Source organism: Rattus norvegicus, chromosome 19, assembly GCF_021556685.1.
Source record: "Rattus norvegicus strain SHRSP/BbbUtx chromosome 19, alternate assembly SHRSP_T2T, whole genome shotgun sequence".
NCBI classification, from domain to species: domain Eukaryota; kingdom Metazoa; phylum Chordata; class Mammalia; order Rodentia; family Muridae; genus Rattus; species Rattus norvegicus.
This window is the reverse complement of record NC_141552.1, coordinates 72565105-72580547: the sequence shown is the minus strand read 5'-3', so window position 1 is coordinate 72580547 and position 15443 is coordinate 72565105.

The following is a 15443-nucleotide window of genomic DNA, read 5'->3' as shown; positions in this document are numbered from 1 at the left end:
AAATGTAGACATCTTTAGAGTTGAATACGATTTCAAATCATAAACTGGTCAGCCTGATATGATAATTTTTATATTTGTGGAAATCCATAAAGAGCATTTTTGTCTCTGAAAGCCATGTGTAAACTAGATTATAGCCCCAGAGAGTAGTACTGCTGTACAATATTCTTGGAGTTCCAATTTACAGAAACATAACAAACATATCTTGAACCATATATGAAACCCATAATCATTCTCCTTAAAATGTCTTATTTGAAATTTCTTCTATGTGTCAAATATCTTAATTATATTGAGTTTTTAGGAATCAAATACTACATCAAGATATTTCATTTATCTTCTTTATTCATGTCCTTTAGTAACCAAAGAGTACCAACACATATTAAATAATATTCATAACTCAGGATGCTACTTTTAATGTTTCAGTACTGTATTATGTTTCAAAACATATGAAATAATCTTTGGAAATTAAACATAGTAAAAGAACATAAAATATTAAAGAGAGACTCATTAAGAAATATATAAAAAAGCCATTATACAATACCACCTGACACAAAGTGAGAGTATTCAAAACGTGTTATATGACTGTGTAAACTGTCTAATAATCAGTCCATGTTTTCATGAAAGAATTTTTTAATCAGTAAAAAAACTTTACAGAAATCAAAGAAGGAAACCTTTTTGAAATCAAACATTAAGAAAATGCTAATTTTGTTATTATTGACATCCAGCCTTAGTACAAAGAGCATACATGGGCTGGTCTGTGGCCCCAGGCACATATGTAGAAAGGACTGTCTTGTCTGGCCTCAGTGGTAGAGGATGCACTTAATCCTGTTGAAATTTGGTGTCCCAGGGAAGAAGGATGCTGGGGGCCTAGGGAGTAGGAGGTTTGGTGGAAACAGGAGTGGTGGGGATGGGGTGGAGATGAGGCAGAGGGGGGTTGGGTGTGTGGAAGGTGTACACTCGAGAAGGCGAAAGGAAGGGGAATGGGGTGAGGAACTCTGGGAAGGGGGAACTGGGAGGGTGGCAACATTTGGAATGTAAATAAATAAAACAAATTTTTTGGGGATTTTTTTTTTAATTTAGAGAATACTTTATTAGTTTTTGTAATCAAACCCACGTAGATAAGACCTTACATATTTAATACAGTGCGTTACCCCTGTACAAATGGAAAAAACTTAAGTTCAACATTTCTAGACCAATATGGCTGTTAATTTCTGTACAGTGCCAACTCAACACAGTAAACGGGAATACTTTTTTCCAAAGTTGACAGCACAGCTAAAGTTTCCAAAAATTCAAATTATATATCTGTATATATATATTTATATTTATATAAAAAGACCAATAATAGCAGTGTGTTATGCATCAACAGCAGCAACAGCTTTTCCAGGTTCTGCAGTCATCTGAACAAAACTGTAGAGACAACCAGCACACTCCATTAAAAAAAAAAAGTAAAAAAACAAAACCCGAGAAAACAGCACAGTTCTGTTACTCTTGTGGTACCTGGGACCATTTTTTTTTTAAATTAGCTTCTCAATCATCATCTGGAAAGAAAACATTCTGAGCAACATCATTAAAAACAGCTCTGATAAAGCACGGTCACTACTACGTATCATAAAGCAGGTACAAGCTATTTTACATCCATATTTTAAATTCTAATTTCATACACAATGAGAAAAATTTCAATAATGATATTTCCATGATATTTGTAAAATATGTTTTAATGTTTTCAAATGTTAATGTTTATCAAACACAGTAATTATTTTGAGATATATCCATTTAATCCATATCAAAATATACTAAATAATAAAATATACAACAGGAGCAGAGTATTATCCTTTAGGCTCATTTACACATCAGCTTGATGTTACCTTTCAGTGTGAATGTAACTATTTACTAACAAAGTTATCAGATTTCTCTTTTTTTTCATCTTTATTAAATTGGCTATTTTTTACATTTAGATTGTTATTCCCCTTCCCGGTTTCCAGGCCAACATCCCCCTAACCCCTCCCCCTCCCCTTCTATATGGGCTTCCCCTCCCCGTCCTTCCCCCATTACCGCCCTCCCCGCAACAATCACGTACACTGGGGGTTCAGTCTTGGCAGGACCGAGGGCTTCCCCTTCCACTGGTGCCCTTACTAGGCTATTCATTGCTACCTATGAGGTCAGAGTCCAGGGTCAGTCCATGTATAGACTTTGGGTCATGGCTTAGTCCTGGAAGCTCTGGTTTGTTGGCATTGTTAATCCCTCAGTCTTAATCCCTCAGTCTTCCTAATTCTTGGCCATCCTTTAAGTGATGTCTGATGATCTTTTCTCCATAGGAAATGTGTTCATCTGTCCCAGCATAGTCTCCCAGTACATCTGTTACCATTAGCTATGTGAATTGGAGCCCAATGTGCTAAAACCAAATTAAACAGTGACACTTCTCAAATTATTAAAATAGTGTGTGATGTGTTATATAATTTTCAGTGGTTGCTAATGTTACACTGGGAAGACCAGGGCAGAGTTCCACAGTTTGTGTACACAGCTACGTATTTATAGTTCATGACATGACACTCTTCCACCACCTCTCCTGAAACTTCGTCAGACTCCTGAACCATATGGGAACTCCAGGTCCAGAAACATACAGCCTAAGAATACCAATCAGAGGTCTGCCATGCCAGGACAATTGAGATTCACTCTCTTCCCTATTTCTATGATGATAAGAACATCTAGAGACCAAAACCATTCAGATGGTTTAAGGCCCTCAAAAGAACAAAATCAACAAGAACCATAGCAATATACACTTCCAAAGCAAAGCTACCCCACAGCAAGCTCTGGATATCCTAACAAAACTTAAACACGACCCTCGGATCCCGGCCCGCAGCAGCTCTATGCTCCCAGACCCTGTGAGAGAGAGACCCAACCGCCTGGTCAGGTGGGCACTCCTGAGGCTGCAGAGCGGAAGAGACCACCAACACTGCTCACCCCTGCCCACATCCCTGGCCCAAGAGGAAACTGTATAAGGCCTCTGGGCTCCCGTGGGGGAGGGCCCAGGAGCGGCAGGACCCCTGTCAGAGACACCGCCGGACCATGAAGGAAACAGACCGGATAAACAGTTCTCTGCACCCAAATCACGTGGGAGGGAGAGCTAAACCTTCAGAGAGGCAGACAAGCCTGGGAAACCAGAAGAGACTGATCTCTGTACATACATCTCGGACGCCAGAGGAAAACACCAAAGGCCATCTGGAACCCTGGTGCACTGAAGCTCCCGGAAGAGGCGGCACAGGTATTCCTAGTTGCTGCCGCCGCAGAGAGCCCGTGGGCAGCACCCCACGAGTGAACATGAGCCTCGGGACCACAGGTAAGACCAACTTTTCTGCTGCAAGAAAGCTGCCTGGTGAACTCAAGACACAGGCCCACAGGAACAGCTGAAGACCTGTAGAGAGGAAAAACTACACGCCCGAAAGCAAACACTCTGTTCCCATAACTGGCTGAAAGAAAACAGGAAAACATGTCTACAGCACTCCTGACACACAGGCTTATAGGACAGTCTAGCCACTGTCAGAAATAGCAGAACAAAGTAACACTAGAGATAATCTGATGGCGAGAGGCAAGCGCAGGAACCCAAGCAACAGAAACCAAGACTACTTGGCATCATCGGAGCCCAATTCTCCCACCAAAACAAACATGGAATATCCAAACACACCAGAAAAGCAAGATCTAGTTTCAAAATCATATTTGATCATGATGCTGGAGGACTTCAAGAAAGATGTGAAGAACTCCCTTAGGGAAACACAGGAAAACATTAATAAACAAGTAGAAGCCTACAGAGAGGAATCGCAAAAATCCCTGAAAGAATTCCAGGAAAACACAATCAAACAGTTGAAGGAATTAAAAATGGAAATAGAAGCAATCAAGAAAGAACACATGGAAACAACCCTGGATATAGAAAATCAAAAGAAGAGACAAGGAGCTGTAGATACAAGCTTCACCAACAGAGTACAAGAGATGGAAGAGAGAATATCAGGAGCAGAAGATTCCATAGAAATCATTGACTCAACTGTCAAAGATAATGTAAAGCGGAAAAAGCTAGTGGTCCAAAACATACAGGAAATCCAGGACTCAATGAGAAGATCAAACCTAAGGATAATAGGTATAGAAGAGAGTGAAGACTCCCAGCTCAAAGGACCAGTAAATATCTTCAACAAAATCATAGAAGAAAACTTCCCTAATCTAAAACAAGATATACCCATAGGCATACAAGAAGCCTACAGAACTCCAAATAGATTGGACCAGAAAAGAAACACCTCCCGTCACATAATAGTCAAAACACCAAACGCACAAAATAAAGAAAGAATATTAAAAGCAGTAAGGGAAAAAGGTCAAGTAACATATAAAGGGAGACCTATCAGAATCACACCAGACTTCTCGCCAGAAACTATGAAGGCCAGAAGATCCTGGACAGATGTCATACAGACCCTAAGAGAACACAAATGCCAGCCCAGGTTACTGTATCCTGCAAAACTCTCAATTAACATAGATGGAGAAACCAAGATATTCCATGACAAAACCAAATTTACACAATATCTTTCTACAAATCCAGCACTACAAAGGATAATAAATGGTAAAGCCCAACATAAGGAGGAAAGCTATACCCTAGAAGAAGCAAGAAACTAATCGTCTTGGCAACAAAACAAAGAGAATGAAAGCACACAAACATAACCTCACATCCAAATATGAATATAACGGGAAGCAATAATCACTATTCCTTAATATCTCTCAACATCAATGGCCTCAACTCCCCAATAAAAAGACATAGATTAACAAACTGGATACGCAACGAGGACCCTGCATTCTGCTGCCTACAGGAAACACACCTCAGAGACAAAGACAGACATTACCTCAGAGTGAAAGGCTGGAAAACAATTTTCCAAGCAAATGGTCAGAAGAAACAAGCTGGAGTAGCCATTCTAATATCAAATAAAATCAATTTTCAACTAAAAGTCATCAAAAAAGATAAGGAAGGACACTTCATATTCATCAAAGGAAAAATCCACCAAGATGAACTCTCAATCCTAAATATCTATGCCCCAAATACAAGGGCACCTACATACATAAAAGAAACCTTACTAAAGCTCAAAACACACATTGCACCTCACACAATAATAGTGGGAGATTTCAACACCCCACTCTCATCAATGGACAGATCATGGAAACAGAAATTGAACAGAGATGTAGACAGACTAAGAGAAGTCATGAGCCAAATGGACTTAACGGATATTTATAGAATATTCTATCCTAAAGCAAAAGGATATACCTTCTTCTCAGCTCCTCATGGTACTTTCTCCAAAATTGACCATATAATTGGTCAAAAAACGGGCCTCAACAGGTACAGAAAGATAGAAATAATCCCATGCGTGCTATCGGACCACCACGGCCTAAAACTGGTCTTCAATAACAATCAAGGAAGAATGCCCACATATACTTGGAAATTGAACAATGCTCTACTCAATGATAACCTGGTCAAGGAAGAAATAAAGAACGAAATTAAAAACTTTTTAGAATTTAATGAAAATGAAGGTACAACATACCCAAACTTATGGGACACAATGAAAGCTGTGCTAAGAGGAAAACTCATAGCGCTGAGTGCCTGCAGAAAGAAACAGGAAAGAGCATATGTCAGCAGCTTGACAGCACACCTAAAAGCTCTAGAACAAAAAGAAGCACATACACCCAGGAGGAGTAGAAGGCAGGAAATAATCAAACTCAGAGTGGAAATCAACCAAGTAGAAACAAAAAGGACCATAGAAAGAATCAACAGAACCAAAAGTTGGTTCTTTGAGAAAATCAACAAGATAGATAAACCCTTAGCCAGACTAACGAGAGGACACAGAGAGTGCGTCCAAATTAACAAAATCAGAAATGAAAAGGGAGACATAACAACAGATTCAGAGGAAATTCAAAAAATCATCAGATCTTACTATAAAAACCTATATTCAACAAAACTTGAAAATCTTCAGGAAATGGATAATTTCCTAGACAGATACCAGGTACCGAAGTTAAATCAGGAACAGATAAACCAGTTAAACAACCCCATAACTCCTAAGGAAATAGAAGCAGTCATTAAAGGTCTCCCAACCAAAAAGAGCCCTGATCCAGACGGGTTTAGTGCAGAATTCTACCAAACCTTCATAGAAGACCTCATACCAATATTATCCAAACTATTCCACAAAATTGAAACAGATGGATCACTACCGCATACCTTCTACGAAGCCACAATTACTCTTATACCTAAACCACACAAAGACACAACAAAGAAAGAGAACTTCAGACCAATTTCCCTTATGAATATCGATGCAAAAATACTCAACAAAATTCTGGCAAACCGAATCCAAGAGCACATCAAAACAATCATCCACCATGACCAAGTAGGCTTCATCCCAGGCATGCAGGGATGGTTTAATATACGGAAAACCATCAACGTGATCCATTATATAAACAAACTGAAAGAACAAAGCCACATGATCATTTCATTAGACACTGAGAAAGCATTTGACAAAATTCAACACCCCTTCATGATAAAAGTCCTGGAGAGAATAGGAATTCAAGGCCCATACCTGAACATAGTAAAAGCCATATACAGCAAACCAGTTGCTAACATTAAACTAAATGGAGAGAAACTCGAAGCAATCCCACTAAAATCAGGGACTAGACAAGGCTGCCCACTCTCTCCCTACTTATTCAATATAGTTCTTGAAGTTCTAGCCAGAGCAATCAGACAACAAAAGAGGTCAAGGGGATACAGATGGGAAAAGAAGAAGTCAAAATATCACTGTTTTCAGATGATATGATAGTGTATTTAAGTGATCCCAAAAGTTCCACCAGAGAACTACTAAAGCTGATAAACAACTTCAGCAAAGTGGCTGGGTATAAAATTAACTCAAATAAATCAGTAGCCTTCCTCTACACAAAAGAGAAACAAGCCGAGAAAGAAATTAGGGAAACGACACCCTTCATAATAGACCCAAATAATATAAAGTACCTCGGTGTGACTTTAACCAAGCAAGTAAAAGATCTGTACAATAAGAACTACAAGACACTGAAGAAGGAAATTGAAGAAGACCTCAGAAGATGGAAAGATCTCCCATGCTCATGGATTGGCAGGATTAATATAGTAAAAATGGCCATTTTACCAAAAGCAATCTACAGATTCAATGCAATCCCCATCAAAATACCAATCCAATTCTTCAAAGAGTTAGACAGAACAATTTGCAAATTCATATGGAATAACAAAAAACCCAGGATAGCTAAAGCTATCCTCAACAATAAAAGGACTTCAGGGGGAATCACTATCCCTGAACTCAAGCAGTATTACAGAGCAATAGTGATAAAATATAAATAAATATAATATAAATAAAAAATATGATAAAATAAAATAGTGCATGGTATTGGTACAGAGACAGACAGATAGACCAATGGAATAGAATTGAAGACCCAGAAATGAACCCACACACCTATGGTCACTTGATTTTTGACAAAGGAGCCAAAACCATCAAATGGAAAAAAGATAGCATTTTCAGCAAATGGTGCTGGTTCAACTGGAGGTCAACATGTAGAAGAATGCAGATCGATCCATGCTTATCACCCTGTACAAAGCTTAAGTCCAAGTGGATCAAGGACCTCCACATCAAACCAGACACACTCAAACTAATAGAAGAAAAACTAGGGAAGCATCTGGAACACATGGGCACAGGAAAAAATTTCCTAAACAAAACACCAATGGCTTACGCTCTATGATCAAGAATCGACAAATGGGATCTCATAAAACTGCAAAGCTTCTGTGAGGCAAAGGACACGGTGGTTAGGACAAAACGGCAACCAACAGATTGGGAAAAGATCTTTACCAATCCTACAACAGATAGAGGCCTTATATCCAAAATATACAAAGAACTCAAGAAGTTAGACCGCAGGGAAACAAATAACCCTATTAAAAAATGGGGTTCAGAGCTAAACAAAGAATTCACAGCTGAGGAATGCCGAATGGCTGAGAAACACCTAAAGAAATGTTCAACATCTTTAGTCATAAGGGAAATGCAAATCAAAACAACCCTGAGATTTCACCTCACACCAGTCAGAATGGCTAAGATCAAAAACTCAGGCGACAGCAGATGCTGGCGAGGATGTGGAGGAACACTCCTCCATTGTTGGTGGGATTGCAAACTGGTACAACCATTCTGGAAATCAGTCTGGAGAATCCTCAGAAAATTGGACATTGAACTGTCTGAGGATCCAGCTATACCTCTCTTGGGCATATACCCAAAAGATGCCCCAACATATAAAAAAGACACGTGCTCCACTATGTTCATTGCAGCCTTATTTATAATAGCCAGAAGCTGGAAAGAACCCAGATGCCCTTCAACAGAGGAATGGATACAGAAAATGTGGTACATCTACACAATGGAATATTACTCAGCTATCAAAAACAACGACTTTATGAAATTCGTAGGCAAATGGTTGGAACTGGAAAACATCATCCTGAGTGAGGTAACCCAATCACAGAAAGACATACATGGTATGCACTCATTGATAAGTGGCTATTAGCCCAAATGCTTGAATTACCCTAGATGCCTAGAGCAAATGAAACTCAAGACGGATGATCAAAATGTGAATGCTTCACTCCTTCTTTAAAAGGGGAACAAGAATACCCTTGGCAGTGAAGAGAGAGGCAAAGATTAAAACAGAGACTGAAGGAACACCCATTCAGAGTCTGCCCCACATGTGGCCCATACATATACAGCCATCCAATTAGACAAGATGGATGAAGCAAAGAAGTGCAGACCGACAGGAGCCGGATGTAGATCTCTCCTGAGAGACACAGCCAGAATACAGCAAATACAGAGGCGAATGCCAGCAGCAAACCACTGAACTGAGAATAGGACCCCCGTTGAAGGAATCAGAGAAAAAACTGGAAGAGCTTGAAGGGGCTCGAGACTCCATATGTACAACAATGCCAAGCAACCAGAGCTTCCAGGGACTAAGCCCCTACCCAAAGACTATACATGGACTGACCCTGGACTCTGACCTCATAGGTAGCAATGCATATCCTAGTAAGAGCACCAGTGGAAGGGGAAGCCCTGGGTCCTGCTAAGACTGAACCCCCAGTGAACTAGACTGGTGGGGGGAGGGCGGCAATGGGGGGAGGGTTGGGAGGGGAACACCCATAATGAAGGGGAGGGGGGAGGGGGATGTTTGCCCGGATACCGGGAAAGGGAATAACACTTGAAATGTATATAAGAAATACTCGGCTGGGGATTTAGCTCAGTGGTAGAGCCCTTACCTAGGAAGCGCAAGGCCCTGGGTTCGGTCCCCAGCTCCGGAAAAAAAGAACCAAAAAAAAAAAAAAAAGAAATACTCAAGTTAATAAAAAAAAATATATATATATATATATAAAAAGCAAAAAAAAAAAAACAAAAAAAAAACTTAAACACAAGGAAATGACCTCACATACAATCTTACAATAATAGAGGCATTATAAGAGGGAATGAATAAACACATTAAAGAAATACAGGAAATACAATCAAACAGATAGAGGTCTTCAGAGAGGAAACGAATCATTTAAAGACATACAGGAAAATACAATTAAACTGGTGAAGGAAATAAATAAAATTGTGCAAGACCTGAATGTGTAAACAGAATCAATAAAGAAAACACAAACTGAAAAAATCCTGGAGGCAGAAATCCTAGGGAAGACAACAGGAACAACAGATGAAACAACCACAAACAGAATACAGGAGATGGAAGAGAAAAACTCAGGCATAAATATACAATAGAAGAAATTGATACACTAGTCAAAAATGTTAAATTCATAAAATTCCTGACACAAAACATCTAGGAAATCTGGAATGCCATCAAAGGCCTAACCTGAGAACAATAGAAATAGAAGAAGGTGAAGACTCCCAGCTCCAAGGTCCAGAAAATATTCTCAACAAAATCATAAAAGAAAAGTACCCAACCTAAAGAAAGGGATGCTTAGAAACATACAAGAAGCTTACAGAACACCGATTAGACTGGATCAGAAGAATAAATCCTCCTAGCACATATTTATCAAAACACAAAAACCTACAGAACAAAGAAAGAATATTAAAATTGACAAGGGTAAAAGGCCAAATAACATACAAAGACAGACATATCAGAATTACACCTGACTTGTCAACACAGACTAGAAGGCCCTGGATAGATCTCCTGCAACCTCTATAAAACCACGGTTGCCAATGTAGATTACTTGCAATGATTTGTATATGCCTGGCCAAGGGACTGGCACTATTAGGAGGTGTGGCCTTGTTGGAGTGGGTGTGTCACTGTGGGAGTGGGCTTAAGGCCCTCATCCTAGCTGCCTGGAAGTCAGTGTTCTTCTTGCAGCCTTCATATGAAGATGTAGAACTCTCAGCTCTGCCTGCACCATGCCTGCCTGGATGCTGCCATGTTCCCACCTTGATGATAATGGACTGAACCTCTGAACCTGTAAGCCAGCCCCAATTAAATGTTGTCCTTTATAAGACTTGGCTTGGTCACGGTGTCTGTTCACAGTAGTAAAACCCTAAGGAAGACACTACTATACCCAGAAAAACTCACATGGCAAAAACAAGATATTTCAATACAAATCCAAAATCAAACAATATCTGTTCATAAACTCAACTCTACAGAAAATACTAGAGGAAAAACTCCAACTTAAGAAGCATAACTACTTCCAAAAAAACAATGGAAATAAGTAATAAGCAAAGAAAGCACACAGACAGACAGACAGACACACACACACAAATACACAAATACGCACATACAGATAAACACACACACACAAAACCACCAACATCAAAATAACAGCAAATAATAATCACTTGTCATTAACATTTCTCAACAATAAACTCAATTCCCAAATAAAAAGACATAGGCTAACAGAATGGATGGGAAAGCAGGATCCGTCATTCTATTGCATACAAGAAACACACCTCAGCAAAAATATAGAATTTCCTCAGAGTAAAGTGCTGGAAAAATAGTTGTCCAAAGAAATGGATCCAAGAAGCAAGCTGGGTTAGTCATGCTAATACCTAAAAAAAAAAATAAAATAAGAAAAACTTTTAACCAAAATTAATCAAAAGAGATAAAGATTTTTCCCATCAAAGGAAAAAATCTACCAAGATGATATCTGAATTATAAACATCTGTACCTCAAACACAAGGGCACTCACATTTGTAAAAGAAATGTTGCTAAAGCTTAAATAGCAATCAAATCCCACACATTACTAGTGGGAGACTTCAACGCTCCACTAACACCAATTGACAGCATATCCACACAAAACCTAAACAGAGAAATAATGAAACTAACAGACCATATGAATCAAATGTATCTAACAGACCATTTTAAAGGCATTAGAGAAATCAGGAATATAGGGCACATATATAAACAAAATTGCAGCAACATACAGCAAGCCAATAAAAAATTAAACTAAATGGAGAGGAACTTCAAACATTTCCCTTAAAATAAGAGACAAGACTAGACTGCCCATTCTATCTCTATCAACTCAAAATATTACTTGAAATTCTAGCCACAGAAATAAGATAACTAAAGGAGATCAAGTAGATGCAAATTGGAAAGGAAGAATTCAAAGTATTGCTATTTGTGGATGATATGATTACGTCCACATGCTACCCCCAAACGTCTAACAGGGCTCCTACAGCTGATAAACACTGCTCAGACTATACAAAGATGTGGGACCGTGGGCTTACAATCAACATTCGGGAAATGGAATCTCATGAAGCTGAAAAACTTCTCTAAGGCAAAGAACACTGTCAATGGGACAAATCAGCAGCCCACAGATTTGGAAAGACTCTTCACTAACCCTACATCTAACAGAAGGCTAATATCTAAAATTTAGAACGAACTCCAGAAGTTAGACACCAACAACCCAAATAACCCTATTTTAAAAATAGGATACAGAACTAAACAGAGAACTCCCAAAAGAGGAGTCTCACACTGATGAGAAGCACTTAAAGAAACGTTCAAAGTCCTTGGTCATCAAAGCAAATCAAAACCGCTCTGAGGTATTCATCTTACACACGTTAGAATGGCTAATCCCTCAAACTGAAGAGACAGCATTGGGGAGGATGTGATGCAAGGGGAACACTTCTTCATTGCTGGTGGGATTGCAAACGTGCACAACGACTTTGGAAATCCAGTTTGTGGTATCTTAGAAACCTGGGAACAGTTCTACCTCAAGATCCAGCTATACCACTCCTGGCCCTATACCCAAAGGTGCTCCAACATCCCACAAAGACACTTACTCAACTATGTTCATAGCAGCTTTATTTGTAATAGCCAGGGACTGGAAGCAACTTAGATGTCCCTTAACTGAAGAATGGATAAAGAAAGTGGGGTACATCTATACAGTGGAATACTATGCAGCTATTAAAAACAAAGACATCCATTGTGCCTTTAGTCTTCTCCTCTACTGGGGGCAGATTCACATGCTTGCTCCCCTCCTACACCCCACAGCCTGCCTCTTTTCCAGTAGGTCTGCCTTAACCAGGGACACAGGTGAGACACCCAACCCAATCCCCATATCATCTGGGACCACTACAGAGCCCAGCAGACAGGGGAGCCAACCACTCTGCCTGAGCCACGCAGTCCTTCCAGTCTGCAACTGGGGCAGAACCTGCCCCTGGAACCCAGAGCCTGTCTGTCTCCTAGGACGTTTGCCTTAACCAAGAACACAGATGTGCTGACCTAACCAGGGACATGGGAAACTGCTTTAACCAGGAACACAGGAGGCCTGTTTTAACCCAGATCAGAGCTCTACGTGCCTCCAGAGAGGCCGGATCCAGAGAGCCACAGGCCAGTTAGCACCAGAGAAAACCAGATGGTGAGAGTCAAGAGCAAGAAAATAAGCAAATGAAGCTAATGTAATTTGGCACCAACAGAACCCAATTCTCCATCACAGCAAGCCCTGGATACCCTAAAACACCTAAAATCCCATTTCATGAAGATGATAGAGGCTTTTGGGGAAGATATAAATAACTCCCTTAAATAAATACAGGAAAACATAGGCAAATAGGTAAAAACCCTTAAAGAGGAAACAAATAAATCCCTTAAAGAAATACAGGAAAATATAATCAAACAGGTGAAGGAATTGAGCAAAACAGTCCAAGACCTAAAAATGGAAATAGAAACAATAAAGAAATCATAAATGGAGGTGACCCTGGAGATGGATAACATAGGAAAGATACCAGGAGCTACAGATGCAAGCATCACCAATGGAATACAAGAGACAGAACAGAGAATCTCAGGCGTAGAAGATACCATAGAAGATTTGACACATTGCTCAAAGAAAATACACAGTGTAAAAATGTCCTAGCAGAAAACATCCAGGAATTTCAGGACACAATGGGTATAGTCTGGAATGAGGGAGAGAGAGGAGGGAGGAGGGGGGAGGGAGGAGGGGAGGGAGGGAGGGAGGGAGAGAGAGAGAGAGAGAGAGAGAGAGAGAGAGAGAGAGAGAGAGAGAGAGAGATAACTGCAGACACCAAAGAGAACCAAGCAGTAAGGCGTTTCTAGAACTCTTAATTAACTTAATTCCTGCATCCTGGTTCTTGCCTTAACTTCTCTCAGTGAACTGTGATCTGAGGAACATAAGTAAATAAACCATTTTTTTTACATGTTGCTTTCAGCCATGGTATTTTGTTGTAGCAACAGAATTTAAGACATGACAAAGTGTTATGTTGCCTCTGCTGGGATTAAGAATATTAATGCACTATAAAAATTGGTTTGAAAGGGAAACTTGATGAACAAAATCAGAGAACAGACCATGGTGATAACATTGCACATTGTTGCTGGATCTCACAGAGGTACTGAATTTTGGCTCAGCATTACCATATACACGGAGTATATTAGATATGTTAGATGCTACGCTAAGAAGGACACTGTATATGAGAAGGAAAATAGGGTTCAATTTTGTTTATACTATAAGGACCTTGAACTTAATTGGCAAACACTCCATTTCAGTCAGAATGGGGCAATAGTGACAAAATTGTAGTGAAAATAATGCTTAACCTACAATCTTATTTCTATAAAGTCATTGAAGTCTATGCATATATAAATCACTTTAGCTAAAGAATCTCTATTTTACCAAGCAAGATGGGAGTTAAAAACTTTGAGTTTAACATCACACACACACACACACACACACACACACACACACACACACACACACACCACTATTTCTGACATCAGTTCTTCAAGTCCAGTGTGATTTTTCTATTAATATATTGTATGTCATTTTGATGTTTTTAAAAAACTGTTATTTTTATGTTGAGATTATAGTTTAATTATGTCTTTCCATTGCCTTTTCTGCCTCCAAACACTCACTTATACCCATCCCTGAAATAGTAAACTACACATGGAATCTTACTTCATTAATTCTTTTTTGTGTGTAAATAAATCTTTTTGTTTTCATTAAATTCTAAAAAGTTGTTAGTTATACTCTTGTTTTCTGTCTTGACACATTTTCATTCAGTAGTGAGTTATTAATGTTTTTTGTTGTTGTTAACAAAAGATTTTATTAATTGTTTGATTCTTTTTTATTGGATATTTTTTATTTACATTTCAAATGTTATTCCCTTTCCTGGTTTCCTGTCCATAAGCTGCCTATTTCATCCTCCCTCCTCCATCTTCTACAAAAGTGTGTTCCCCCACCCCAACAACCCCACCTTCCCACCCTGACTTCCCTTACATTGGGGGGTCCAGCCTTGGCAGAACCAAGGGCTTCTCCTCCCATTGTTTCCCAACAATGCTACATATGCAGCTGGAGCCATGGGTCTGTCCATGTATAGTCCTCGGGCAGTGGTTTAGTCACTGGGAGCTCTGGTTGGTTGGTATTGTTGTTCTTATGGGGTTGCAAGACCGTTCAGCTCCTTCAATCCTTTCTCTAATTCCTCCAATGCGGAACCCATTCTCAGGTCAATGGTTTGCTGTTAGCATTCGCCTCTGTATTTGTCATGCTCTGGTTGAGACTCTCAGGAGAGATCTATATCATGATCCTGTCAGCATGCACTTCTTGGTCTCATCAAAATTGTCTAGATTTGGTATATAAACATGGCCTGGATCCCTGCATGGGGAAGGCTCTGAATGGCCATTCCTTTAGTCTCTGCTCCAAACTTTGTCTCCATATCTCCTTCTGTGAATATTTTTCTTCCCCCTTTTAAGAAGGAGTGAAGCATCTGCACTTTGGTCATCCTTCTTGAGCTTCATGTGTTCTGTGAATTTTATCTTGGTAATTTGAGCTTTTGGACTAATATCCACTTAATCAATGAGTGCATACCATGTGTGTTTTTCTGTGATTGGGTTACCTCACTCAGGATGATATTTTCCAGTTCCAACCATTTGCCTGCAAATTTCATAAAGTCATTGTTTTTGATAGC